Genomic DNA, 26,965 nt, shown 5'->3' on the forward strand with positions numbered 1-26,965 from the left:
TGCTTTCGCAATTTTTTTGTTCTTCCCATGCAGAAATTCTAACCCATGTAACTGAGATATTGTGACACCAAATCTGTACAATTTTTAAACACCAGAGAAGAGCAGATAATTTAAACACTTTTGTGTAATCCAGCATTATATAAGATGTTTTTGTGTCTAATGTTATAGTGCAGTTTGAGCACTCAAAAAAATGTTCATTATGTCCACTGGTTGTGTTTGGTTGCTGTCTGCCATATTAAATGGATTTCCTTTTTTATGTTTTTTGCTTAAATTTGTCTATTAGCTTTCTCTTTTGAAATTAAAAGAAAACAGTTCACAAATTAGGTGTGCTGGGCTTATTTTAATTAACCTTCATCAGAAACATACAACAAAAATTTTACAGCAAATGATGTAGATACCATTATCTTGGGACTTAATAAGCCCATGTAAATCTTTAAATTAAGGCTTTTGCTTATTGTTGAAGACTTCAGGTGACCTGTTCTTGTTTACATCAGTGCCCTATTATGCAGGGCTAGTAGTTGTCTCAATTGCAATCATTCCATGTATCCTTGCTTTTGTATCATTTAAAGACTTCAATTCTTAAATCATTTAAGTTAACACATTTTAATTTCAAAACATTCAACAGATATTTCCAAATAACAAATTTTGTAAACAACAGATGTAATTGGTAACTGGTAATTATTTTACAGTCAATATGTTTTTATATTTATCAAGAGGCATCATAATCATGTTCATTAAATTCTTTCCTTGTCAGACTATTACTGATCTCAAAACCAGTGAAAATTGCAAGTAGCTTTTAGTTTCTAGTAGTACTATTTTGATAAGATGTGTAATTTTTCGTCATTTCTTTTGATGTTCTGTCATAATCAGTCAGACTATTTCACCAAGATGTTATCAAATTCTCCTAGTACTTCATAGTGCTCTTTTTTCAATAATAATCTGAAATACACAAAATCAACAATTTAGTAACTTCATAATGTACAACCTTTAACATGTCAGATTAATATGATGAAGAAAATGATGTGCAGCGAAGCCTTGTTATTTGACTGACCAGTTGGTGCATGTTTGGACACAATATTCAAGCTTGATAGACTGTCTGTATTTGGATTTTGTTGAAAATTTTGAGGAGAAAAAATCCCCCTCCCCCAATTTTTTTCAACCCCCTTTCAGTAATTACCCCAAAACTTAATCCCAGCCTTTTCCTTTGTGGTATGGTACTTTGCAGTACAATTTTAAAGAAATCCATACACTTAAACACAAAATATTGTCTGGAAATTAGAAAAATGCTTGTTTTTGACCCCCTATTTCCTGAACGTTTGACGCAATTACCCCTTTAAACAATTCCAGTCTACCCTTTGTGATATGGAACCTTGAAGAACAATTTCAGAGAGATTAGTACACTGGCACACAAGTTAATGTCTGGAAACTACAAAAATGCTTCTTTTTTGCCCCTAATTTCTAAACTGTTGGTACCATCACCCAAAAAATCAACCCAACCTTCCTTTTTGGTATTAAACCTTGTGTAAAATTTCATGGATATCCATTCGCTTTAACTTTATAATTATCCGGAAACCATATGTGTCGACATACATTGCTAACAACATCATACCATAATATGACTCAATTTTATTCTTCGAACTTATAAAAATCAGGACGCTGTTTTTTACTTTTTAATTGTTTAACATTTTACAATGGGGGGCTTTTATTAATAGCTTATTACAATATATATGGTAATTATTTTTGCTAAAGGCTGAAAGCAAACCACTGAACTGTCATTGTTCATAAAGATAGTTTTCATGGGCAATCTTAGCACATCTCTTCATTTTTACATGATGATCATTTTGAAAATCAGTCATTGTTATTTGTGGAAACCCTTCTTGGAATTTAGTGAAACTTGAATATATGAGCATAACCATTTTTTATGATAAAAAATTTCAAAATATTTTCATTTCCTGTATCTACATGATCTAATTAATAAAGGATTTTAGTATTTTTGCAGTTAACATTAATCTGTAGCTTCTTTCTAATGTTTAATATAAAACCACACGCTGAAATGTCTCGCCTTCTTTTGTAGTCCTTAAAATAAAGCTTTATTACAATTGAAACATAACCTTAACATTAACCAAAAAAACTAAAAATTTACCACTAAACCATGAAAATGAGGCCAAGGACAGGCAAGGTGAAATGAACCATACAAGGCACACATCATTTAGCTAATAATTCTTCCATACAACTAATATATTTCCATACACCTAATATAGTTATTATAGCAGTAGACTTATTGCATATAGTATTAGATAAAAAAACAAAAACTCAAAAACTTAACTTTGACCACTGACCATGAAAATGAGGTCAAGGGCAGATGACACATACCAGCTAGAAATGTACACCTAACAATCATTCTGTTTTTATTTCCATACACCAAATATATTAGACCTTTTGCAAATAGTATATGAAAAACAGAAAAAAAAACACAAAAACTCAACTATAATCACTGAACCATGGAAATGAGGTCAAGGTCAGATGACACCTGCCAGTTGGACATGTACACCTTACAGTCCTCCATACACCAAATATACTAGACATATTGCTTTTAGTATCTGAGATATGGACTTGACCACCAAAACTTAACCTTGTTCACTGATCCATGAAAGGAGGGCGAGGTCAAGTGAAAACTGTATGACAGCCATGAGGACCTTGCAAGGTACTCACATACCAAATATAGTTATCCTATTACTTATAATAAGAGAGAATTTCACTTTACAAACCAGATGCTCCGCAGGGCACAGCTTTAAAGGACCACATAGGTCGAACCCTGAACAGTTGGGGCAAGTATGGACACAACATTTAAGCTTGATACAGCTCTGAATTTGGATTGTGATTAAATAGTTGACACAAGATAGGTTTCTGACACAGAATGAATGTGGTCTAAGAACTTACACTTAATAAACTGTTATCACAGAGATATGTATCGCCTTTTTGTAATTTTGATAATGCAATGTTGAAATTAAATAGCAATATTTGAACATGTAAGTTATGCAAATATTCATGTAATTTTGATTATGCAATGTTGAAATTAAATAGCAATATTTTAACATGTAAGTTATGCAAATATTCATGTAATTTTGATAAAGCAATGTTGAAATTAAATAGCAATATTTTAACATGTAAGTTATGCAAATATTCAAAGTCTCAGGGCTATGAACAATGACTGAAGGTACATGGCTAAACAATCTCCATGGAATGAGATGTGCCAATGATAAATATAATACAACTGCATACCAATTTCCATTGACTCATAATAAGTAGTTCCCTTTAAACACAAACATTAACTTTTAAACTATGTAAAAGTTTCAAAGTCAATGAACCATGATCAGGGGTGGGGCTATATAATCTCCATGAAAACAACACTTTCAAATGACAATAAATTTGCATACCAAATATCATTGACTTAACATTAGCAGTTCATCTTAAACTGATATTATCACAAACTAATACATGTAAACTAAGCAAAAGTTTCAAAGTCAATAGACCATGACTGAGGGGGCAGGGTCAAATATTCTCCATGGAAATGAGATGTGCTAATGTTTATAAAACTGAACACCAATTAACATTGGCCTACCACTAATGGTTCCCCTTGAACTGACCTTATCACAAACTAATACATATTAACTTAGCAAAATTATTAAAGTCTATAGACCATGACTAAGGAGGCGGAGTCAAAAAATCTCCATGAAAATGAGATATGCCAATGCTTATACAACTGCATACCAAATATCATTCACCTACCACTAGTGGTTCACCATAAATTGACCTAATCACAAACTAATACATAGTTGATGCTGCCGCTGCGGGGAACACCATACCTATGTCTCATTTTTTTACTCCGTCAAGGCGAGAAAAAAACTTATAAATTTTAAATTGGACATTTACCTATTATGGTCAAATATCCAAAATATAAATACATGGTTAGATTCAGCATATCATCATGATCATAGAACCCCAAGAATTCAATTTTTTATGAAATCAAATAATGTGCAATTTTAGACCCTTTAGACCTCAAGCATGTCAATGTGGATCAATTTGATAACCGGGCCCAAATATTAAAAATCTAAATACACGGTTAGATTCAGCATATTAAAGAACCCCATTTTTGTTGAAATCAAACAAAGTTAAATTTGAACCCTGAATTGGACCGACAGTCCATAATCAAAAATCTAAGTACGGTACATGTTTAGATTCAGCATCAAAGAAGTCCAAGAATTCAACTTTTGTTAAAATCAAACAAAGTTTAATTTTGGACCATTTGTACCTTAATGTAGACCAATTTGAAAACAGGACCAAAAATTAAAAATCTAAGGGTGCTATAAACAGTTTCGTATAAAAAACTAGGGTAATTCCCCAACTAAAAATAGACTTGGAGGGAAGTCCCTTTTTATCAACATAATTGGTAAAAAAGTATCATGTTTTTTATATTTAATTGTAAAATTAAGTTAATTAGCTTCAATTAAAACAGGTTGAATGATTAAAATAATTTTTAAAAATTAGATTAAATACACATGTTTTAAGGGGAGACAAACTGTAAACATCCTGTTTTTTTGTCAGTGAAAAGTGCAAAACTTATTTGCACCCACTGTATCTCTTTTCGAAGCAGGCGAACGTAGCCTGAAGCATACATTTTTAGAAAGACCAGGTAAAAACCTATGAAATTCATACTGTTTTGAATATGAAAAATGTGCATGTATCATGTCTGCATGGGTGTGCACATGGCCTGATTTCATGTTTTTTATGCATAGATTAGGCAATGCTTTTCCCATTTTCTCTGGATAAAACTTTTTGGTACTATTAAAAGTACAATTTATTTTTATTTCATTATAAACTAAAGAAAACTCTGATTCTAATGATATCTAGTTTTATACAAGTATCTTCATTAACATTAACACCACTAAGGGTCAATTATAGATGGTCCCTCAAAATATGATGTCATAGAAAAAAACTGTTGTCAGATTGCACCCTAAATATACGGTTAGATTTGACATATATACAAGAACCCAAATAATTCATTTTTTGATGAAATCAAACAAAGTTTAATTTTGGACCCTTTGGACCCTCATTCCTTAACTGTTTGGGACCAAAACTCCCAAAATCAATAACAACCTTCCTTTTGTGGTCATAAACTTTGTGTTAAAATTTCATAGATTTCTATTCACTTATACTATTAAAGTTATTGTGCAAAAACCAAGAAAAATGCTTATTTGGGTCCTTTAACTCCTAATCTGTTGGGACCAAAACTCCCAAAATCAATTTGAAACTTCCTTTTCTAGTCTTTAACCTTGTGTTTAAATTTCATAGGTTTCTATTTACTTATACTAGTTATAGTGTGAAAACCAAATGTCTTCGGATGACAACGACAACGACGCCAACCTCATACCAATATACGACCAAAATTTTGAATTTTTGCAGTCGTATAAAAATCTTAACTTTTTTTTCAAGTAGACACTCAACCATGAAAATTAGGTCAAGGGCATTGGATATGTGACTGAGAGAAACTTGGTGACCTGAGGCATCTTGGTATATATTCAAAGTATGAAGCATCCAGGTCTTCATCCTTCTAAAATATAAAGCTTTTAAGAATTCAGCTAACTCCTCTGCTGGCCCCCAGAACATTATATATATGTCGAGCTTTCTGCAACAAAAGTTGCAGGCTCGACAATAAGATGATGTGGTATAATAGTCTATTTTCACATTATCAACTTTTGACTCGGATTCTATGTTTTTTCAACAGGTTTTAATACCTTCTCTGTGGTAAGACATCCTGGTACTCTGTCACTACAAACACCCGAAAGAAGTAAATTCAAAAATATAAATGGTGCAATTTTGGGGGAAGGTTAACTGTTTTCTGATGATTTAGTCATGTATAGAAAACATAATGGCATATGCATTATAAAGTTGACTTCCCTCAAATTTGTTCCGATTAAAGTGGGTACATGTAAATAGGAAATTTGTCTATTGCCAATGACACAATATCCACCTTGAATGACATGGACATCAAATAACTGATACCATGGATACTCTGTCATACTTTCACAGATTTCTATGAAACTTTGCAGATGCTTTTATGATTGCATTTTTAGTTGTGCTTTTAAATGTTGATGGTATGTTTTAATATTCATGTACTGCCCACTTTAAACAAATTTTATTGTTTCACATACAGTTATTACCATCTTACCCAATACATCTTTGATGCATACTCGAGGTACATGTATTAATACAAATATAAACAATACTTTAAATTTATGTTTACCTTCATTTGATATCCTTAATCTTCAGTCAAACTTTCCGACTCCTCAAACATTTTTTTGTCAACAGAGGAAATTTATCTCCTTTATCTACAATAAAATCCTAATTAAAACTAGACCTTACAAAAAACTCTGTGGCTAATTTATTAAATAATTAGGAGTTGACTGACAATTTCAACCATTCATGATACTTATTTGATGATCTTTTCTTGTTGATCATTTTTGCGACTTAAACTAAAATTTCTCTCCATCTATATGTTATTTGTTTAGATGACATCAAGTGATGGCTATAATCATTCATTTATAGGTCTAGGTTAGCTTTTAAGGGCATACGATACAGTTACAGAGGAGGTAATGACGTTGCTAATGCAAAATGTTATTTTCGCGACATCAAACTTTAACATACCAGGGAAAAATGCATTTTTCGACTGATTTTGATCATTCAAACTGAATTTATTTGAAAACGAGTTCATGGAACCCCATTTTTCAAAACAGCAATTTGTTTGACTTTCAATTTGCAGGGAGATTATGTGACCCAAATTTAGGATTTTTTTTAATTTTGATAAACATAAAGCCAAAAATGACATATTTTTCCTCAATTCATGAACATTTGATAAATACGAGTTATTTCGGAATAAAAAATGTATAATTTTATAGGATACTTATAAAATACAGAAATTACCGATAAAGTCATAAGAAACCTCAAATTAAAAAAAAATATGCATATGTTTTTTATAACTAAATGGTTAGTTTTCATTAAACAACTTATGTACATATATACTTTTTTCTGAGGAAAATTCTTTAATTTGTCCACATTTAGAAGAAGAGTACTTATTTTTAATTGCTTGCTGCCAGCAAGCAATTTGCCGACATATTTTCCGTATGCATAGTGACCCGAGCGTAACCCTCCTCGTAAAAATCCGGTGACCACAATACGCATGGATCTGTCATTGAAATAAACAAATATCTGATTATACATGTTAAACACGTGCTCAATACCCATGCTTTTTGTGATTTGTTTACTATAAGGTGACAATCGGTTAAACTCGGCTTCAAATCATGGCATTTAATGAGCAGCCATATTTGTTCAATCATAACAGAGAGAGAAAAAAATTGGCGATTATATGATATATTTGCGAAAATAATGATAAAATCGTGCACATAGGACTAAGTTTATGAATGTATACATCCATTGGTTCAAGAATTGGACAAACATTATTTTTCACCACTCACTCGTTTCATATGACTTTAACAAAAAACAATTTGTGTTTATCTTTTATAACAAAAAAAATATGTCTTTTTTTCGAAAAAAGAAAATACGGCCACATATCTGAATTTTGAGCAAATATACAAAATTTCGACCTCATTTTTCTCAAAAAGTAGCACATGAAGGTATATTTTTTATTACATATTTGATTTAATCAGGTAAAAAATAGCCTATATGCAAATTTTCACGAACTTGTAAATACAGGATCAAAACTGTACGGTATGCCCTTAAGAGAAATTCAACCCATTGTGTAAGGACAAGGATAAAATATTGATTATTAGAACATGCTTTCAGTAACTGCTATCAATCTCAGATGTGTATTTCATGTGTTTTTGTTTTAGGATTTTTTATTGTGCTTTGACTTTGTATTGATCTTAGAATTAAGCCCTTTTCAAATGATTTTTATAGCTTGCTAGTTGAAATGTTGCACCACTGTCATAGGTTAGAAGGAGAGTTTCGTGCCAGCAACCATTTTTAATGTTTTACAAACTCCATGTGTCTGTCTCAATTCAGGAGCTTGTAATTCAGTAGTTTGTTGCTGTATATCATAACAGTTTATCGTTCAATGTTTTGTTAATAAATCAGGCCCAAAGTTGTTCATTGGTAATTTCAAGTCCTTGACGTTGTATAGCTCATTGTTGAAGGATGTACAGTTACCTTTGGTTGTTAATTTTTGTCTCACTGGTCTCTCATGGAGAGTTGTTTCATTTACAATCATACCACATCTTCTTATTTTTACAAAACATTTAAATAAGTATACTTCACCTTAGAAGCTGCAAACAAAATGGTACAGTCCAAGTTCCTTTTCTCTTTGTTTCTTCAACATCATTTGTATGAATGTATCTGCAACATCTACAAGGAAAAATTGTTTCTGTAAAAATGATAAACGTACTTAAATCTTATACTTAATAAAAAAAAAAATGGGGTCACCGTTCACAACCTGCCTTCGAAAGAAGCATACATTTTTGTAAAGGTACCTTTTTTCTGTTGAACTAATAGCAGAAATAGAGGTAATACCGAAATAAGAGAACTTAATTACAGAAATCGCTCAAATTTTACAAAAGTTTAGTTTAAGAACAGCTTAATTGAAAATAATAATAAAAAATAAAGGTCACGGATGAGTTCCAAAAATGGCATTTTTATACCAAAGGGAGATAATTTTGAGCAATTTTAATGATATCTACATTTTACAATTCGTCTGAGGCCATCAAAAATTGATTTTTTAAAATTATTTTTGTACCATATGATAAGGTAACAAATAAAAGGAGTAGGAAAAGTTCCGATTTTGGCCTCAAATTTCAAATTCATCTAACGAAAGATTTTGGACACTTTTTAAACTCTTAACTGTCTATTTCAATTGATTCAATCTAGTTAATGTGAAAGATTTTGACTGACTTAGTCGTCATTAAAAAAGGCTCAGATTCAAGCTTTCGTATGAAAAATCTATTGAATTTGCCAAAAAATGTCACTTTTCTGATGGTTTTTGTCAAAAAATGAAAGTGGCCGCATCCTCAACCTTTACATGTATACTATATATATTATGTATTATCATTAAATACAATTAAAGAACCTTAGTGAGCACACTCACATACCCAACGTCCCCACATTGTCATTGGAGAAATTAAATTAGTGTAAGAAAAAAATTGTATAAGAAAAATTAATTTCCTGCCAATATGCACATCTAAATAGTATGTCCTTATTATCTACAAAATTTCATGAAATTCTGTTGTGTGGATTCAGAGGAGTTGAGATGACAAACTGTTGCAGAAGTACATTGAAGCAAATAAGTTCAAAGGGGCGTAACTCCTAGAAAAAAAATTGAATCACAATTTCCCGTCGATATGCAGAACTACATAGTATGTCCTTATTATCTGAAAAGGTTTCGTGAAATTCTGTTGTGTGGTTTGAGAGGAGTTGCAATGACAAACTGTTGCAGTAGTACATTAAAGTAAATAAGTTCAAAGGGGCGTAACACCTAGAAAAAAAATTGAATCGCAATTTCCCGTCAATATGCACAACTACATAGTATGTCCTTATTATCTGAAAAGGTTTCATGAAATTCTGATGCATGGTTTGAAAGGAGTTGTGATGACAAGAAACAGGACTGACGGACGGACGAACGGGTCAAAAACATTATACCCTCCGCAACTCGTTGCATGGGGTATAATTAACATTTCAATATTATAAATGAACACGAATAATAACAATATCATAATGTAAGGGGAAAATTTACACTTTCATTTAGACAGAAACCGTCTAAAATTTACCCAAAAATCTAAAATTTTGAAGATTTCAGTAATTTAGCATTACTTAATGATGCTAGTACCTGATATATGCATTGTATTGTCAAAAACATCCTATATTTATTTAGCAGAAGCATGCTTCTGGTTTTATCATTGTTGAAGGCCATACAGTGACCTAAAGTTGTTAATTTCTAATGTAATTGTGTCTATTGTCTAGAGACTAGATTTGTCTCATTGGCAATCATACAGTATACCATATTTTCCTTTTAATTTGTTGACTTAATATTCTGAATATTTCAACACCTATTCACATGATTCACATATTTTTAAACTAGAAATCAATGGTGGATCTAGAAATTTTCATAAGAGGGGGACCTTACTGCCTAAGAGGGGGTCCCTACTCGAGTCATTCCCTATACAATCAACTAAATTTTTCTAACAAAAGGTGTTGTCAGACCGGGCCCCCTGATTCTGCCTATCTAGAAACATAATAGTGAGTTGTCTCATTGGCAATCATACAGTGTACCACATTTTCTTTTTAATTTGTTGACTTAATATATTTCTTAATATTTTCAACACTTATTCACATATTTTTAAACTAGAAAACAATGGCGGATCTAGAAATTTTCATAAGAGGGGGCCCATAGACTGCCTAAGAGGGGGTCCCCACTTCAGTCTTTTCCCCTTACATTATGATATTGTAAAGTCAATTGTAAAATACTGGTATAGATTTGAAAATCTTACAACTGAATTCAGTCTATTGAAAGATGCTTATAAATGCAGCCAAGAGCTTCATAAATCTAACATAACTTCTTCTGCCAGTTCTCATTTGCTAGTAGAAAAAGTTTTTGAAATTAAACAAGAAGTAAAACATTTCGGACAATATAAATTTTTGAACATATCTAGCAAATTAATTCACACTAAATATATTAGCAATTGGTATGCTAGCCAAAATAAAGCTTCTGATGGAAAACTGTATAATAATGTGAAATTTAAGCTACGGTCATGCTTCAATGATTCCCTATATATAAACAGTGGCGGATCCAAAAAATTTCATAAGTGGGGGCCCACTGACTGACCTAAGAGGGGGCCGCTCCAGTCACGCTTCAGTGATTTCCTATATAAGCAACCAAATTTTTCCAAAAAAAGGGGGGGAAGGCCCCCTCCTAAATGATAAATCCGCCTCTGATAAACCAATTTTTTCCCACGAAAGGGGGGGGGGGGGGGGGGAGCAAGGATCTGACTATGCATTGGGAACATGTGTACATGTATTAAATATACTGTTCCCAGCTGACACCTTATATGTATAGGAAGTGCCCCCTCCCGAGATTCCTGTTTATTCAATTCAATTCAATATTTTATTGGAAAGAGCTCAATAGAGGCGTGATCCAAATACAGATAATTAATAATATTAAAACAACACACAAATGAAATAAAGATTCATGGAACAAGTCAAGCCAATTCTATGTATACAAATACATTATAAACTGATATTGATACCATAGACTTATATTTCAGTATTATTCTAGATTTTCATATATTTACTTAAAACACACAATATAAGATATTTATATATATATATGTATATGGACAAACTACTGTCAAGGATTATTATCTGATGAAACGGTATGGTGGTCTCTCAAATCAAGAGCTTCTTCAATATACATACAAATAGATTTTAATTCCTTTTCAGACATAGGATTTAACATTTTGGTAAAATTTTCATCCAAATTATTTAAATTTATATCATTAATTTTATATTTAGATCTAATTTTGTTATATTGCAGACATTCAATCAAGAAATGAATCTCATTTTCAATTTTTCCTGTGCAAAATTTACAAAATCTCTCATTAGATGGTATTTTTGGTCTTGCATACCTCCCAGTTATTCTATTGCTAATGAGTGTGCATTATTCTTAATTTAGTGAGTTTTTTTAATTAACCCTTTCCTCCATTGAATTTTTTTTTTTGCATACTTGATTCGCATAGGATTTTTTTGATAAAATGCTGAACATATGCTTTAAAGTATTAAGGCATTGCGAAAAACAACTATTTCATCAAATAAATTTGAGTCGGATATATATATATATTCCTATGATATTCCTTTTCATAATGGATACCAATTTTATTAAGTCAACTGCAGACACTTTGTAGTCAAAGTGTTTCAACTGAGGTACTACATAGGCGTCAAAGGCGTCATTATTGAGTAAGGGGGGTGGCGTCAAAAGGCGTTATCATGGAGGAAAGGGTTAAAGGTATTTAGGAATATTAAAATTTAAATATTCTTGTTGTTTAAATTTTACTAAAAAATAAAAGTTTACCACAGTGTCCATCTTTTATTTTAGAAAGTTCAAATATAATTTTATTTTTGTAGAAATCTTCTAGTTTCTGTTTGAAATTACTATTACAATGCTTTTTAAATGGTATTGCAATATATTTCATTAATTCAGATAGTTTATAAGACCATGAATTTTCTCTATTTGTGAGAGTTTTGTCCACTTCAAAAGCAGCCTTGAAAATTTCATGCGGACCACCAGACTGTTCACCAATATTACTGAGACGCTCATAATATTTATACATAAGTTGATAACATTTAATGCTAATGGGTAAAGTGCCCAATTCACACCGCACTGCTAGATTGGAAGACTTTCCATGAACCACAAGTATGTTTTTAAATATGGAGTTTTGTGTTTTGTCTAATTTACTTTTGTCTATAAATGCTTCAAAATTTGGTTTGAATTCTGATAACCATACTTCTGATCCATAAGTTAAAATAGGAGTTATCATTGAATTAAAAAGCTGGAGATAAGTCTTAACAGACAAATTTTCACTATATGGAAGTTTTGACTTCAATGCAAAATATGCTGTTTTAGCTTTATCTGAGAGGCTTGACACTGCTTGTATAAATTTTCCAGAGCTATGAAAATCAACTCCTAAGTATTTATAACAATCAACAATTTCAATTGCATTAGAACTGTAATAAAAGTAAACGTTTTTTTAATTTACTTTTAGTTTTAGAGAAAATTATAATTTTCGTTTTCTTAAGGTTCAAGTCCAGTTTCCATTCAGTACTATGTTTTTGTAAAGAATCAAGAGAGTTTTGGAGACCATCTGCATATTCCGATATCAATAACAAATCATCAGCATACAATAAATGGTTCACTTTTTGACCATTTAAAGGAGTAGGTCCGGTAAGGCCTGATTTCGGCCTAAATTTTCAAGTTCATCTAACGAAAGATTTTAGACACTTTTTAAACACTCAAGTGTCTATTTCAATTGATTCAATTAGTTTATAGGAAAGATTAACTGATTACGTCATTAAAAACGCTCCAATTCAAGCTTAAATATGAAAAATCTATCAAATATGTCAAAAATAGTCACTTTTCAGATGGTTTTTGTCTAAAATGAAAGTGGCCGCATCCGTGTTCATCCTCAACTTTTATATATAATATGTGTTATCATCAAATACAACTTACAGTTCAATATTATGGATGAACACGAATGCGACCACTTCCATTTAAGACGGAAACCGTTTAAAATTTAACTTAAATGATCAAATTGTGAAGATTTCAGTAAATTAGCATGACTTGATGATGCTAGTACCCAATTTATGTGCGTTGTATTGTCAAAAACAGCCCATATTTATGTAGCAAAAGCATTCTACTTTTCGATAAATATCTTAACGATTACATATTCACAACTTTCTAAAACTGCTATATTTTGGGGCCAAAAAGGGGTCTTAATGAACCTACTCCTTTACTGCACTAGTTAAGTTTGTATCTAAGTATTTTTCTATGTCATCAACAAATATATTACTGTAAATTCAGAAATTATTGCGTGCATTTATTATTGTGATTTTGTCATTTTAGACTTAAATGCGATTTTAATTGTAATGATTTTGAGAAAAATCCTGTTTAATTCATATCAATGATTTCAAAATGCGAGTTAAAATTATTGCATTTACAAGTCTGTCACATTTTTCGCAATAATTAAAACCTCCCAATAATTTCTGAATTTACAGTAAATAAAGTTGGACTTCAACTGTCACCTTGTTTGGCACCCTGATTATCAAGAAAAGGCTTGGTAAACATATTTTGATATTTACATGAATATAAGGTATTAGAGTACATGTACATGTCATGCAGTATATTATAAAATTTGCCTTGTATTTCTTTATTTTGTAATTTTAAGAACAGAGCTGATCTCCAGACACTGTCAAAAGCCTTTTTAAAATCTACAAAACACACATATAGTTTCTTTTTAAATTTAAACAAATATTTGTTTATTATTGTTTTTAAAATAAAGACATGATCTACAGTTCTGTAATTTTTTTCTAAAACCACCTTGATTTGAAAATAATAAATTATGTGTTTCAAGAAAATCACTAAGTCGTTTTTGTAAAATGGATGTAAAGACTTTACCAAGACAGCTTGTTATGCTTATACCTCTATAGTTCCCACAATCAGATGGGTCACCAGATTTATAAATTGATGTCAATAGAGAAATGTTCCAACTTTTGGGGAATTTTTCTGAGTTAAGTATCTTATTAAAAAGTTTTGTCAAAAGTAAAACTAGAGTGTTTGACCACACCTTTAGAAATTCATTAATTATCAAATCAGGACCTCCAGATTTTCCCTTTTTTAACTTCTTAATACAGTCTTTGATTTCTTTACGTGTAATAGGGACATTAAGGGATGTATTAGAAAAGTTGTGATTTTTGTTCTCTATATTTTGATTTGTATCAGTTGTATCATCATTACTTGAAGCAAGCAAATTTCTATAGTGAATCTCCCATTCTTTGGCAGAAATAGCAGGCTCACAATTATTATTCTTTTTTTTGTAATTATTAATGCTTCCCCAAAATTGTTTGGTGTTCTTTGGGTTTATCTCATTTATTTGTTTTATTAAGGAATGAAAAAAATCCTTTTTTAATTTATTTTTTCAATTTATTGTACTCTCTTTTACAGTTGCAATAAGTCAATCATAATTAGGGGCTTTACCTAATTTATTTCCAAGGGAACACACTTCTATTCTAAGGAGTAAGCAATCATTTGACTAGCTGCGGAACCGTAACTCTTATGGTCCTTTTTTATTTTTTTTTGATTTTGCGGATGGTCCGCAAATAGTAAAAAAATAACAAAAGGACCTAAAGAGCTACAATACCGCAGCTATCATTTGACATCCATACTTTTTTTAGGTTTTTCTTTTTTTTGTGTGTCTTTGCAATATGGATTTTTAAAAATTGCTTTAGGGAGCTACCATTTGATTTTTATTGGGGGGGGGGGGGGGGGGGGTGGGGGGGGGCTAGGATGAAATTTGAAAAAAAAGGCAGGACAGGATTTTGAGTAAAAAAAAAAAAAGGCAGGATGAGTAACTTGGCAAAAAAAAATTAAAAAAAATGGCAGGATGACAATTATTGTAAAAAAGTCAGGATAAGCTAAGAAATAAAAAAGGCAGGACCAAATAGACTGAAAAATAAAAAGACAGGACAGAGATTACAACTGAAAAAAAAAGGCAGGACAAAATTTTTCATTCTAGCCCCCCCCCCATCAAAATCAAATGGTAGCTCCATTTAGCTACCATTTGATTTTTATGGGGGGGGGGGGGCTAGGATGTAAATTTTGTCCTGCCTTTTTTTTAGCTGTAATCTCTGTCCTGCTTTTTTATTTTTCACTGTGTTCGGTCCTGCCAGAGACATATAATACATTGTATCCTTTATATGTCTGTGGTCCTGCCTTTTTTTTTTTTTTAGTTTATCCTGACTTTTTTACCAAAATTGTCTTATTTTTTTTTGCAAGTGTGTCATCCTGCCTTTTTTTTACTCAAAACTCCTGTCCTGCCTATTTTTTCTAATTTTATTCTAGCCCCCCCCCCCCCCCCATAAAAATCAAATGGATAGCTCCTTTAAAAGAAACTGATTTTTTTTGCAGCTCAAAAGTTTATTAGTCACAAATCAATGGAAAACAATTATCTGGCCATAATCGGCGAACATTTCAACAAACTTCCCCATATTAATTCAAATAATTTACATTCTTAACATGACGGCTTAATATATATATATATCAGGCCGAACGTTCCCGGAATCTTCCGTTGAGACCTTACCCCCCCCCCCTTTTTTTTCCAAACGGGTATTTTAATGCGTGTTTCCTTAATGGCAGTTTTGAAAGAGAAATAATAGTAAGTGACTTTGTACCAAGAAAATTTAAGTTTTATGCATTTTACGTATCAGATCTTATCAACACATCTTCATCTTCATCCTCAAGTTTCGTTTGCTCTGTCTTTACGGTCTCCTTTCGTACAGAAAAGTTAGGGCATATTACTACACGCATATTTATTATCAAAGTCGCAACATCCCTAGAAAGATCAATAAAATACAAACGTGTATTGATATCATGGTTTGTTCTACAAAGAACGATGAAATGTCTTGTCATTCTAAATCAAATTAAAACTCGACAGCGGACTATTTTTATGTGCATTTAGAACATTGTTGACAGATTGCGATTCGTGCTCGCGTCGTCTGTCAAAGATGATTTGCAAATTTTTCATACTAGAAGCAAGGAGATTGAAAATTATTCACAGGAAAAACAGTTTGTTTTGAGGCAAACAAAATCAACATTCAATTAAATAAAAAAGAGAGTTAAGGAATTCCTTCTCTCACCCCTCTTCTCCTACCCCTCTTCTCCTTTCTCCTACCCCTCTTCTCCTTATTTTATTTTTTTTAATTTACCGGAAAAAAGAGATATTTTATTTTTTCATATTTTATTTTTTTCTCCAACTTCTCCTTTTTCCTAACCTTCCTCTCCTTTCTCCTATCCCCCTTTCTCCTACCTCCTTTCTCCATGTCTCCCTTATCCCTGTCCTCCCCCTCATTTATATCTGATACTGATCATAACTCATGAATAAAAATGGTATCTGGTCTCAGTTGGGCCAGAGACATGTATATATGTCTCTGGTTTGGCTGCTGTGTCACTCAGTAGTCCAAATAATTATGACGTCTGGCAAGGCTATTTTAATTTTTTTCTGGGACGCCTTCCTACAACTGTGTCAGGATTTGACTGTCAAAGTGATACAAAACTCTAGAATTCTTCTGTATATACAAATACACCGTGACAGTAGCTAATCAAGAAATTAATAAAAGGGGGAACGTCTAGTGCCTGTGGTCCTAGTGTAACAGTAGTCCAAATAATTATGACGTCTGGCAAGGCTATTTTTATTTTTTTTATGGGACGCCTTGCCAGACGTCATAATTAGTTGGAATAGTGTAACAGTAAATTTGGTCCGGTTGTAAAATTTGTTCTCCAGACTTTTTTTCCTAGTTACATGTAATTAAGTCCATGTCCATGATTTTACTAGGAATTAATGTCCCAGGACAAATGTTTCTTGGAAAATCAGTCCATAGCTAGTAATTTATGTTTGTAACTTGTTTTCCTAGGAAAATATGTCACAAGACTTGTTTTTCTAATAGTTTTTTTGTATCATAAAATATATTTAAAATAGAAGATTTTTTTTTTATAGATAAGATTGGAAAATAGAAGAATTTTTTTTCCAATAAAAATTAAGAATATTTCATTAATAACCTAATTATTAAAAACATAAATATTCAGTTTCCTTTGCTTATAACATTTTTTATAATAAAAGACATGGACATTTTTAGTCCAAATAATTATGACGTCTTGATAGGCTATTATATCTTTTTTCTTTGACGCCTTACTTCGTCAAATTATGACGTCTTGTAAGTTGAAAGGCTTTTAGATTTTTTTTCTTTGACGCCTTACTTATTTCGTCGAAGTAAGGCTTCAAAGACAAAAAATATAATAGCCTTTCAAGCTGTCATAATTATTTGGACTAGAACATTTTTACCTAGGAGTTCAATACTAATGACATGGACATGATTTTCTAGGAAAATATGACATGGACATGATTTCCTAGGAAAATTAGTCTGGAGACAAATTTTATTTACAGCTAATTTCCTAATGCATGTAATGCAAAACTTTGGTTGGCTTGCCTTCTTTGTTTGTATAATTGTTTATACAAGCTTTGTTAATAAGATTGACATGATGGTCATCTTTATATAATATATATATATAGGCATAGTTTAACCTGTATATTTAATATTTGAATTTAATTGGATATTATCCTAATGAGTACAATTTAAATACAAAGCAAGCAAGCTAACTTAAGTCTTGCTCTACATGCTGTAGGAAATTAGCTGTAACAGATTGATACACAACTCTTTCATTTTGTCTATAACAATGTTAAAACATATTACATTCATATTCACTTTTAAAAATTAAAGGCATAGACATTTAAACCTAGGACTTCTAATGACATGGACATGACTTTGTGGGAAAATTAATAGTCTGGGGACATAAATTTTATCAAAAATTTAACTATGTGACTCTTAAACATTACTAAAACATAAGATTTAAATTTGCAAATGCAAGTAATTGAATCTTTTATAGGATTTTATAGGACATGATTACCTAGGAAAATTTTTCTGGGGACATATATAACTAATATCGGACTAAATATATACTAGTAAATTCTGTAACCATGGACTTTTTATACTATATAGTAATATTTGTCCGTCCTGACATATTTTACCAGGACAAATTTATCACTCACACTTGTACTTGTTCGCCCTGAATCAATTTGCTCTGATTTTTTTTTGTACTCCAGTTGCATAATGTTAATTATTTGAACATTACATGTTAGAGTTTGTTGAAAAATTTGCTGAATTTTTGTATTGCCACAACCAATTTATTATCTATTTGCTTAGTCACTGTCATGATAGTAGCTAGAACACTGGAGAGCAATGTATTAATTTATCTTCATTGGTATTTTTTAACAAAATAATTTGTTTTTTAATACAAGTCTCAGAATATATACAAAATGTAATTTTAAACGAACTTGTAAATCCTTGTATTAAATTCCTGTTTTCGTGATTTACAGTTCGTACATCCATGACATCATTGTTTTTATTAATTCCAAGCTGACTACTAGCTTATAAATCAAAACAAAAAGTTTGTTTTTTTATTATTGATCCATCAAAAGACAATTATCACAAAAATCAGTGAGAATAATTTACATGTTATTGAACAATTACCTTTCCTATAAACTTTTAAATATTTATGTTTTTCTTATAAATTTTAAGCTATACAATTCTTACTTGCATCTCTGAAATGTGCTTCTATGTGGTTTTGTTAGCAATTTCTGTACAGGTCTGCTAAAGGCTCAAATTGACATTTCACCCAATTTCACCATTTTCCCGCCAAAATTTGGGTTTTAAGGCAAAATTTTTATTTTTCCTTATTGGTGACCCTTGTATTTGCCAGGGACGCATACATGTATATAAGTCCTTGTATTTGCTTAATATTTGAAGCGATATTGCAGCTTTGTACATTACAGATTTGGACCAGGTCACACCTGAGGTGTCACAGACAGTTTTTATTTGATATCCCATAAAAATATGTCAGCACCTCTATTTTCATTTTATTGAAAATGGTCCCTTTAACATGCTTGTACCTATTTTGAAAGTAAAATTTTGAGCTTAAATGGTCTGGAACCCCTATTTTTTTCGACAAATTTGAGGTACTCTTTGTAAAGATTAAAATAATACGGCATTCAGATAGAGACTTTGAATAAGTCTGAGCCATCTTAACTGTGTAAAATCAAAAGAAGCAGCACGAAATAAAAAATGAATATGAGTCCCCTGTATTATATTTTAAACACCGCTTTTTTGATGATCAAGTAATTCCTAAATGAATACTGGAAAATGCTCTCCGAACATAACATTTGCATCAAATAATAAAATGCTTCATTTTAATCAACATAGAAATATGTTTCGAATTTGATGATTTATTGGGTATATATGATATTGCCTTCACTCAGTTATAAACTAGAAAAAAGTAATGTTTAGCTCACCTAGCCCAAAGGGCCTAGTGAGCTTTTCCCATCACTTTGCATCCGGCGTTGGTACCTTTACAAAAATCTTCTAGAACTCTGAAACTACTGGGCCAAATTAAACCAAACTTGGCCACAATTATCATTGTAGTATCTTGTTTAAAAAATATGTCAGATGACCCCGCCAACCAGCCAAGATGGCCGCCATGGCTAAAAATAGAACATAGGGGTAAAATACAGTTTTTGGCTTATAACTCAAAAACCAAAGCATTTAGAACATATATCTGACAAGGGTATAATTGGTATAATTGTTTAACAGGTGAAGATCTATCTGACCTGAAATTTTCAGATGAATCAGACAACCCATTGTTGGGTTGCTGCCCCTGAATTAGTAATTTTAAGGAAATTTTGCTGTTTTTGGTTTTTATCTTTAATATTATTATAGATAGAGATAAACTGTAAACAGCAATAATGTTCAGCAAAGAAAGATTTACAAGAAGTCAACATGACCGAAATGGTCAACAAGGTCAATTAATCCCCTATGGAGTTATTGTCCTTTATAGTCAATTTTTAACAATTTTCATAAAATTTGGAAATTTTTACTAACATTTTCCACTAAAACTACTGGGTCAAGTTTAATATATATAGAGATAATTTTAAGCAGCAAGAATGTTCAGTAAAGTAAGATGTACAAACACATCACCATCACCAAAACACAATTTTGTCATGAATCCATCTGCTTCCTTTGTTTAATATTCACATACATGTAGACCAAGGTGAGCGACACAGGTTCTTTAGAGCCTCTAGTTTAAAGTCTAGAATACCTTTTTATACAACCATAAAATTTTTGCAATCATATAATTATATTGGTATCACATCGTCTTTGTGGTCAGCTGAGCATCGTTCAAAGACGGATGGTTTCCAGATAATAACTTTAGTATAAGTTAATCATGTTAATAGAAATGAATAGAATTTTAACACAATGTTTAAAACAACAAAAGGAAGCTTGGGATTGATATTGGGGGTTATGGTCCCTAAGGTTTAGGATGAGGGGACCAAAACAAGCATTTATCTAGTTTCAGGACAATAAGTTGTGTATAAGTATTTCAATTCCTCTGAAATTGTACCACAATGTTAAATATTATAAGATTTGAAGAAGGTTGGAATTTATTTTTAGGGTTATGGGGCAAACAGTCAAGAATGATGGGCCAAACACAAGCATTTTTGTAGTTTTAAGTTAATTACTTGTGTAAAAGTGTATGATCTTTCTGAAATTATACCCCAATGCTCTATACTACTATGGGATGGTTAGGATTGGCTGAGGGTATAGATAAAACCATTTATGAATAAGGTGCAAAAAAGATGAAAAACAATTATTTTTCTGGTTAAAGGATAGTCAAGACAATTTGAAAGCTGTGTAAGGGAGGTAATCCAAAAGTTATATTTGAATTATTTCACACAACTTTTAAGGTGGTACCTAACACTACAGGGAGATAACTCTGTAAAGTCAGCTAAACATTTTAATTACGTTGTGTTGTTAAAGGGATATTAAGCTTTTCAATGATCAAAATGAGTGTTTGTCAAACTGCTATATAACCAGTGTAATTTTTCTGATAAAATTTAAATTTTTATATTTTTGTCAAAGGGTCAAAGTAAATACTTTGTCAAAATTTTAAGAAAATTAAACGAGCCAAATTAATTTTAGTTCAAGTGTTGGGTACCACCTTAAAGATGTGATTTTGAAATTTACCAACATATATAACTTCGGTATTAATAAAATCCATTGGAAATTTGCCAATAACTTAAGTTTAACTAAAAAAAATGCCAATAGTTTTAGCATAAGTAAATATAAATCTTTGAAGTTTGAAACCACAAAAAGGAAGGTTTGGATTGATTTGGGGGTTAATTTATGGTCCCTTTGGTGTAGGAAAAAGGGGTATAAAAGGGGCCCAAATAATCAATTTTCTATTGTCCAGACAATAATTTGTAGAACAGTTTATAGAATTGCCTGAAGTTTGCACACCACAAAACTCCTAAGGATAGTTAGGGTTGGAATATTGGAGTTATGACTCAATCTGTTTATGAATTAGGAGCAACAAAAGGGGAAAAAACAAGGGTTTCCTGGTTAATGGACAATTACTTTAGATTTGTTTCTTTTTGTTGGTGCCTTTTTTTGCTAGTTCTTTTATGAATTTGTATGCTCTACCTACAATAGTAGAGAAGCATTATGTTTTCTAGTCTGTGCGTCCTTTCGTCTGTTTGTTTGTCTGTCCATCCATTCTTCCCACTTCAGGTTAATGTTTTTGGTCAAGATAGTTTTTGATGAAGCTGAAGTCCAATCAACTTGAAACTTACTACAAATGTTCCTTATGACATGATCTTTCTTATTTTTTAAACAAACAAAATTAAAGACTTTTGACCCCATTTTTATGGTTCACTGAACATAGAAATTAAAAGTGTTCCCTCAGTTTCAGGTTAAAGTTTTTTTAGTCAAGGTAGTTTTTGATGAAGTTAAAGTCCAATCAATTTGAATCTTAGTACACATTTATCATTAATAAAGCTGATTGTGTCGTTTCATATTAATTAAAATTTATTTACCTAATTTATAATTTCAGCTTTTCCATGCATTGTAAAATTTCCAGAATATAGAACATGTAGTTCCTGATAAAAAAAAAAACACCAAAAGATTGCTACGATAAAACTGTTGTAACTATTTGTAATACAGAATGCATCAAGATGGTGGTATGCTACATATATAATATTGATACTATGACAGATGAGAAAAGAAACTGAAGACATAACCAAATGCTGAAGTCAGCAAAGGTATGATTATAACTGTTACTGATGTTTGAAGAAGTGTTTCATTATAGCATCTACAAATATTTCAATCAAACATGGTTCAGTACTTCAGACTAGTTTTAATTTAAAAGAATTAAATGGCTACTAACATCCATTGCTAATTACAGCTTATTTTAAAACCTCCTGTTAAAAATAAGAGGGGTGAAATATACCATAGCAACATTCAAACTCATAAATCGAAAATAAACTGACAACGCCATGGCTTAAAATGAAAAAGACAAACAGACAATTAATAGTACACTAGAAACAACATTAAAAACTAAAAACTGAGCCACACAAACCCCACCAAAAACTGGGGTTGATCTCAGGGTCTCCTGAAGGGTAAGCAGATCCTGCTCCACATGTGGCACCCTTCGTGTTGCACATGTTATTACAAACTTGGTATATAGTCTATTTCGGTAGGTCACATTCATGAAAAGGAAAGGGGATTGTAGGTACGAAGTAAGAAACATCTGATATCATCTGTGAAATGGTTTATCCATAATGGTCAACCAACTGTGATGATTGGGTAACCTGTATTATATTCAGGGGTGAATCCAGACATTTCTAAAGGGGGGGTTCAAACTATATGTCTCCATTCAAGTGCATTGATCGTCTCAAAAAAAGGGGGGTTTCAACCACCGGAACCCTCCCCTTGGATCCACCAATGATATTTGAGAAATTGCCACAATACATTTTGTTGATATCAAATTAAAGTTGAGAAGCTACGGTAATCTATATATTTTTATCTACTTTTCATTGTCTACTCTCACCTTGATTAGTAAATAAATAAAAATCATGTTGGATGAAAAATTTAGTCATGTGTATATGTTTTAGGAACTAATTGTGGTTTATTCTTCAGATTGAAACATGCAACAGAAAGTTCAATCATGACCATAAAGCAGGCAAGACATTTCTGAATTCAGTATGTACAATCTTGTAAAAATATGTCAAACTATGTCAAAGCATATTTTTTGTTTTGTTTTTTCAGATTAAGATATAAGGAGTAGATATTTTCCTGAAGATCTCATTTATGTCTCGAATGTGAAGGGAACAGAAGCTATCATGATGATTCTTTAAAGAAAAGATACAGAAACACAAGCTCCTGTAGACACTTATGAAAAAGAAGATGTTTTTGCAATGAATATGTGTGAATGTGATAAATTATGGCAAATCAACATGGTCAATTAACAACAATATGTTCTACAAATTTCCTAGATTTATAAGTTTCATAACATTTAGTTGAGGCAAACTGAAGTTAGATAACGAAAAAAATTGCAAATAAATATTGTTATTAAATACTCAGTTTTAGTTATTTTTATTTTGATATTAAAAAATATACTGTATTAGATAAAAACTAGTTATACATTTAAAAAATTAGTATTAAACCCTCATGTCTCCCTGCATTAGAAGTTGCATAATTTAGCATTTACAGATGAAATATAATTGTGAGTAAAGTTCAACATGTGAAATAGTCTGACTGGATATGACAGAACATCAAAAGAAATGACGAAAAATTACACATCTTATCAAAATAGTACTACTAGAAACCAAAAGCTACTTGCAATTTTCACTGGTTTTAATTGAGATTAGTAACAGTCTGACAAGGAAAGAATTTAATGAACATGATTATGATGCCTCTTGATAAATATAAAAACATATTGACTGTAAAATAATTACCAGTTACCAATTATATCTGTTGTTTACAAAATTTGTTATTTGGAAATATCTGTTGAATGTTTTGAAATTAAAATGTGTTAACTGAAATGATTAAAGAATTGAAGTCTTTAAATGATACAAAAGCAAGGATACATTGAATGATTGCAATTGAGACAACTACTAGCCCTGCATAGTAGGGCACTGATGTAAACAAGTACAGTTCACCTGAAGTCTTCAACAATGAGCAAAAGCCTGAATTTAAAGATCGTTATACATGGGCTTATTAAGTCCCAAGATAATGGTATCTACATCCTTTGCTTTCAAATTTTTGTTAGTATGTTTCTGATGAAGGTTAATTAAAATAAGCCCAGCACACTTAATTTGTGAACTGTTTTTATTTAATTTCAAAAGAGAAAGCTAATAGACAAATTTAAGCCAATAACAAAAAAAGGAAATCCATTTAATATGGCAGACAGCAACCAAACACAACCAGTGGACATAATGAACATGTTTTTGAATGCTCAAACTGCAATAATAACATTAGACACAAAAACATCTTATATAATGCTGGATTACACAAAAGTGTTTAAATCATCTGCTCTTCTCTGGTGTTTAAAAATTGTACAGATTTGGTGTCACAATATCTCAGTAGCATGGATTAGAATCCCGGCATGGGAAGAACAAAAAATTTGTGAAAGCAAATTTACAGATCTTACATTGATGATTTGATGACTAAATGTATGTACATGTACAATATATACAAAAAGTTAGCTGCTATTGAGACAAAGGCAAAAATCATAGTGCAACAAAACATGTTTATTACAGATATAATAACAACAAACTAAAATAACACTTACCACTACTAAATGATTAGGAACTTTCAGGAACTAATTGCAGCTACTGTCCAGGTTATGTTAAACAAATCACCTCCAACTGACCGTCTCCAACTGATCTGTTCAGTGAAGAGTTTTTACCATTGAAATGAAATGTGAACACTTTCCAATCTTTTGGCAGACGTGAATATTCTCATGTGGTATTTATACCTATATCCAAGGGTACCTATATCTGGTGGTGATAATTAACAATTTTTTTCTTCTTTTTGTGTAATTTTGAAGAAGAAAAAAATGGAATTTAAACTTTTTTTCAGCATTTTGGAAAAAAAAAATAATTTTGTAAATTTTTCATGTTTTTTTCATTTATTTTTATAAGAATTAAATCTTAAAAGAAATTTTTTTTAAAATATTTTTTTTTTTTTTTAATTTTTGAAAAATTTGATTTTTTTGAAATGTTTTGCATTTATAAATTTTTCAAACTTTAAAAAAGTTAATTTTAGTTGCCTTCGTCCATGCAATCATGGACTAAGTTAGCCTTGGTTGCCTTCGTCCATGCATGCATGGACTACGTCTGTTGTGTTAGTCCATGCAAGCATGGACTAAGTTAGGGTTAGTTGCCTTAGTGCATGCATGCATGGACTAAGTCTGTTGTGTTAGTCCATGCATGCATGGACTAAGTTAACGTTAGTTACCTTCGTCCATGCATGCATGGAGTAAGCTTAGTTTCTAAGTTTTCATGTTTACAAATCATGAAAAGGTTAAGCCATACTATCAAGTTTTGCAATTTATTTCCTAAGGTAAGTTATAATGCACAATATGTATGTAAAACATAATTAATAGGTTGAATATGAAAAAAAAACTAAACAGAAAAAAAAGGTAATTACATCAAATTAAAAAATAATTGAACTAACACCATGAAATTAAGAGGTAAGAAGAAATGGAGGTTTTCTAGAATTGATGTTGATTTCCAGTTTTATTTAATACCTTGTTTCTTTTAAAATATGTAAAAATGTCTGATAAATCGTGTTACTATCTAACATGAATTTTAATCATAAATTAAAGGATTTTCAAGGTGTAACTAAATTTTTTAGAGAAGTTTGAAGTCCTAGATAGACAAACAAACTAGTTATTGTTTAGCCTATTCAAACTTCTTGTTTTCACAAGTGTATGAAGAAACTCACATGAACATAAGAAAAGGTCGACAAGGAGAGTTGCACAGTTGGTTTCAATAGAAATGCCACCAACCTGCTTATAAAGGTTACCTTCAAATTCAACAAATGTGGTGTCTATCAGGATCGCCGGTATACTGATTATCTGTTTTTCGGTGAAGCTTGTTTTATTCTCGGATTCTGTTAAGCGAAATTGTTTTCCCATTGGGGGTTAATTCTTATCTTATAGTAATGTAAAGGGTAGAAAAATTGATGGTTTTCATAGAACTTATTTCACAGAATAGTCGAGATTAAATCATTTTCAGAAGCTCTTTAAGTGACAATTAATTGGCAGATCATGTAAACAGACCGCCAATGAACATAGTTGTATGTACATAGTTTTGTGAAGTTTAGGTATCCAAAACCAGCTTGGTTATCCAAAGATTTGTTCCTCCCTTTAACATTCAATAAGGACATAAAGGACTTGTGATTTGCCAAAATTTTAACAATAATAACATTATATTATGTTGAAAAAGCTTTTATAACGTTGGGAAAACAAAAACAACACTAAGTGTAATCTTTTTGACTTTGAAAAATATATGTTCTCATCATTTCTTATTTGTTCATGATTTTACCAGATTATGGCAACAAGTCTACGATCTCTAATAATAACTTGTACATGTTTTTGAATAAAATTCAATGCTTTGTTTGAATACAAAATAACACACAAAAAGTATTACTCTATGCATTTTTTATTACAGTACTTAGTTTTTCT

The 26,965-nt window shown here is 31.2% G+C and overlaps 2 long non-coding RNA genes across 4 annotated transcripts; one reads left to right on the forward strand and one right to left on the reverse strand.

Moving 5' to 3' along the window:
- Positions 1-587: 587 nt before the first annotated feature.
- LOC143069537 (uncharacterized) lies at positions 588-25,197 on the reverse strand. Of its 3 annotated transcripts, none has more exons than XR_012976433.1 (4): positions 25,067-25,197; positions 8,332-8,418; positions 6,305-6,389; positions 588-939 (listed from the first exon to the last, which is right to left on the reverse strand). It is a non-coding gene; the product is annotated as an uncharacterized LOC143069537 (long non-coding RNA). The 3 variants fall into 3 exon arrangements; XR_012976432.1 differs by lacking the exon at positions 25,067-25,197 and adding an exon at positions 16,032-16,113; XR_012976434.1 differs by lacking the exon at positions 25,067-25,197 and adding an exon at positions 16,003-16,027.
- On the forward strand, positions 22,328-23,849 carry LOC143066669 (uncharacterized). The gene is made up of 2 exons (XR_012975729.1): positions 22,328-22,535; positions 23,542-23,849. It is a non-coding gene; the product is annotated as an uncharacterized LOC143066669 (long non-coding RNA).
- Positions 25,198-26,965: the final 1,768 nt, after the last annotated feature.

The sequence above is a fragment of the Mytilus galloprovincialis genome, chromosome 3 (assembly GCF_965363235.1).
Source record: "Mytilus galloprovincialis chromosome 3, xbMytGall1.hap1.1, whole genome shotgun sequence".
Taxonomy (NCBI): Eukaryota; Metazoa; Mollusca; class Bivalvia; order Mytilida; family Mytilidae; genus Mytilus; species Mytilus galloprovincialis.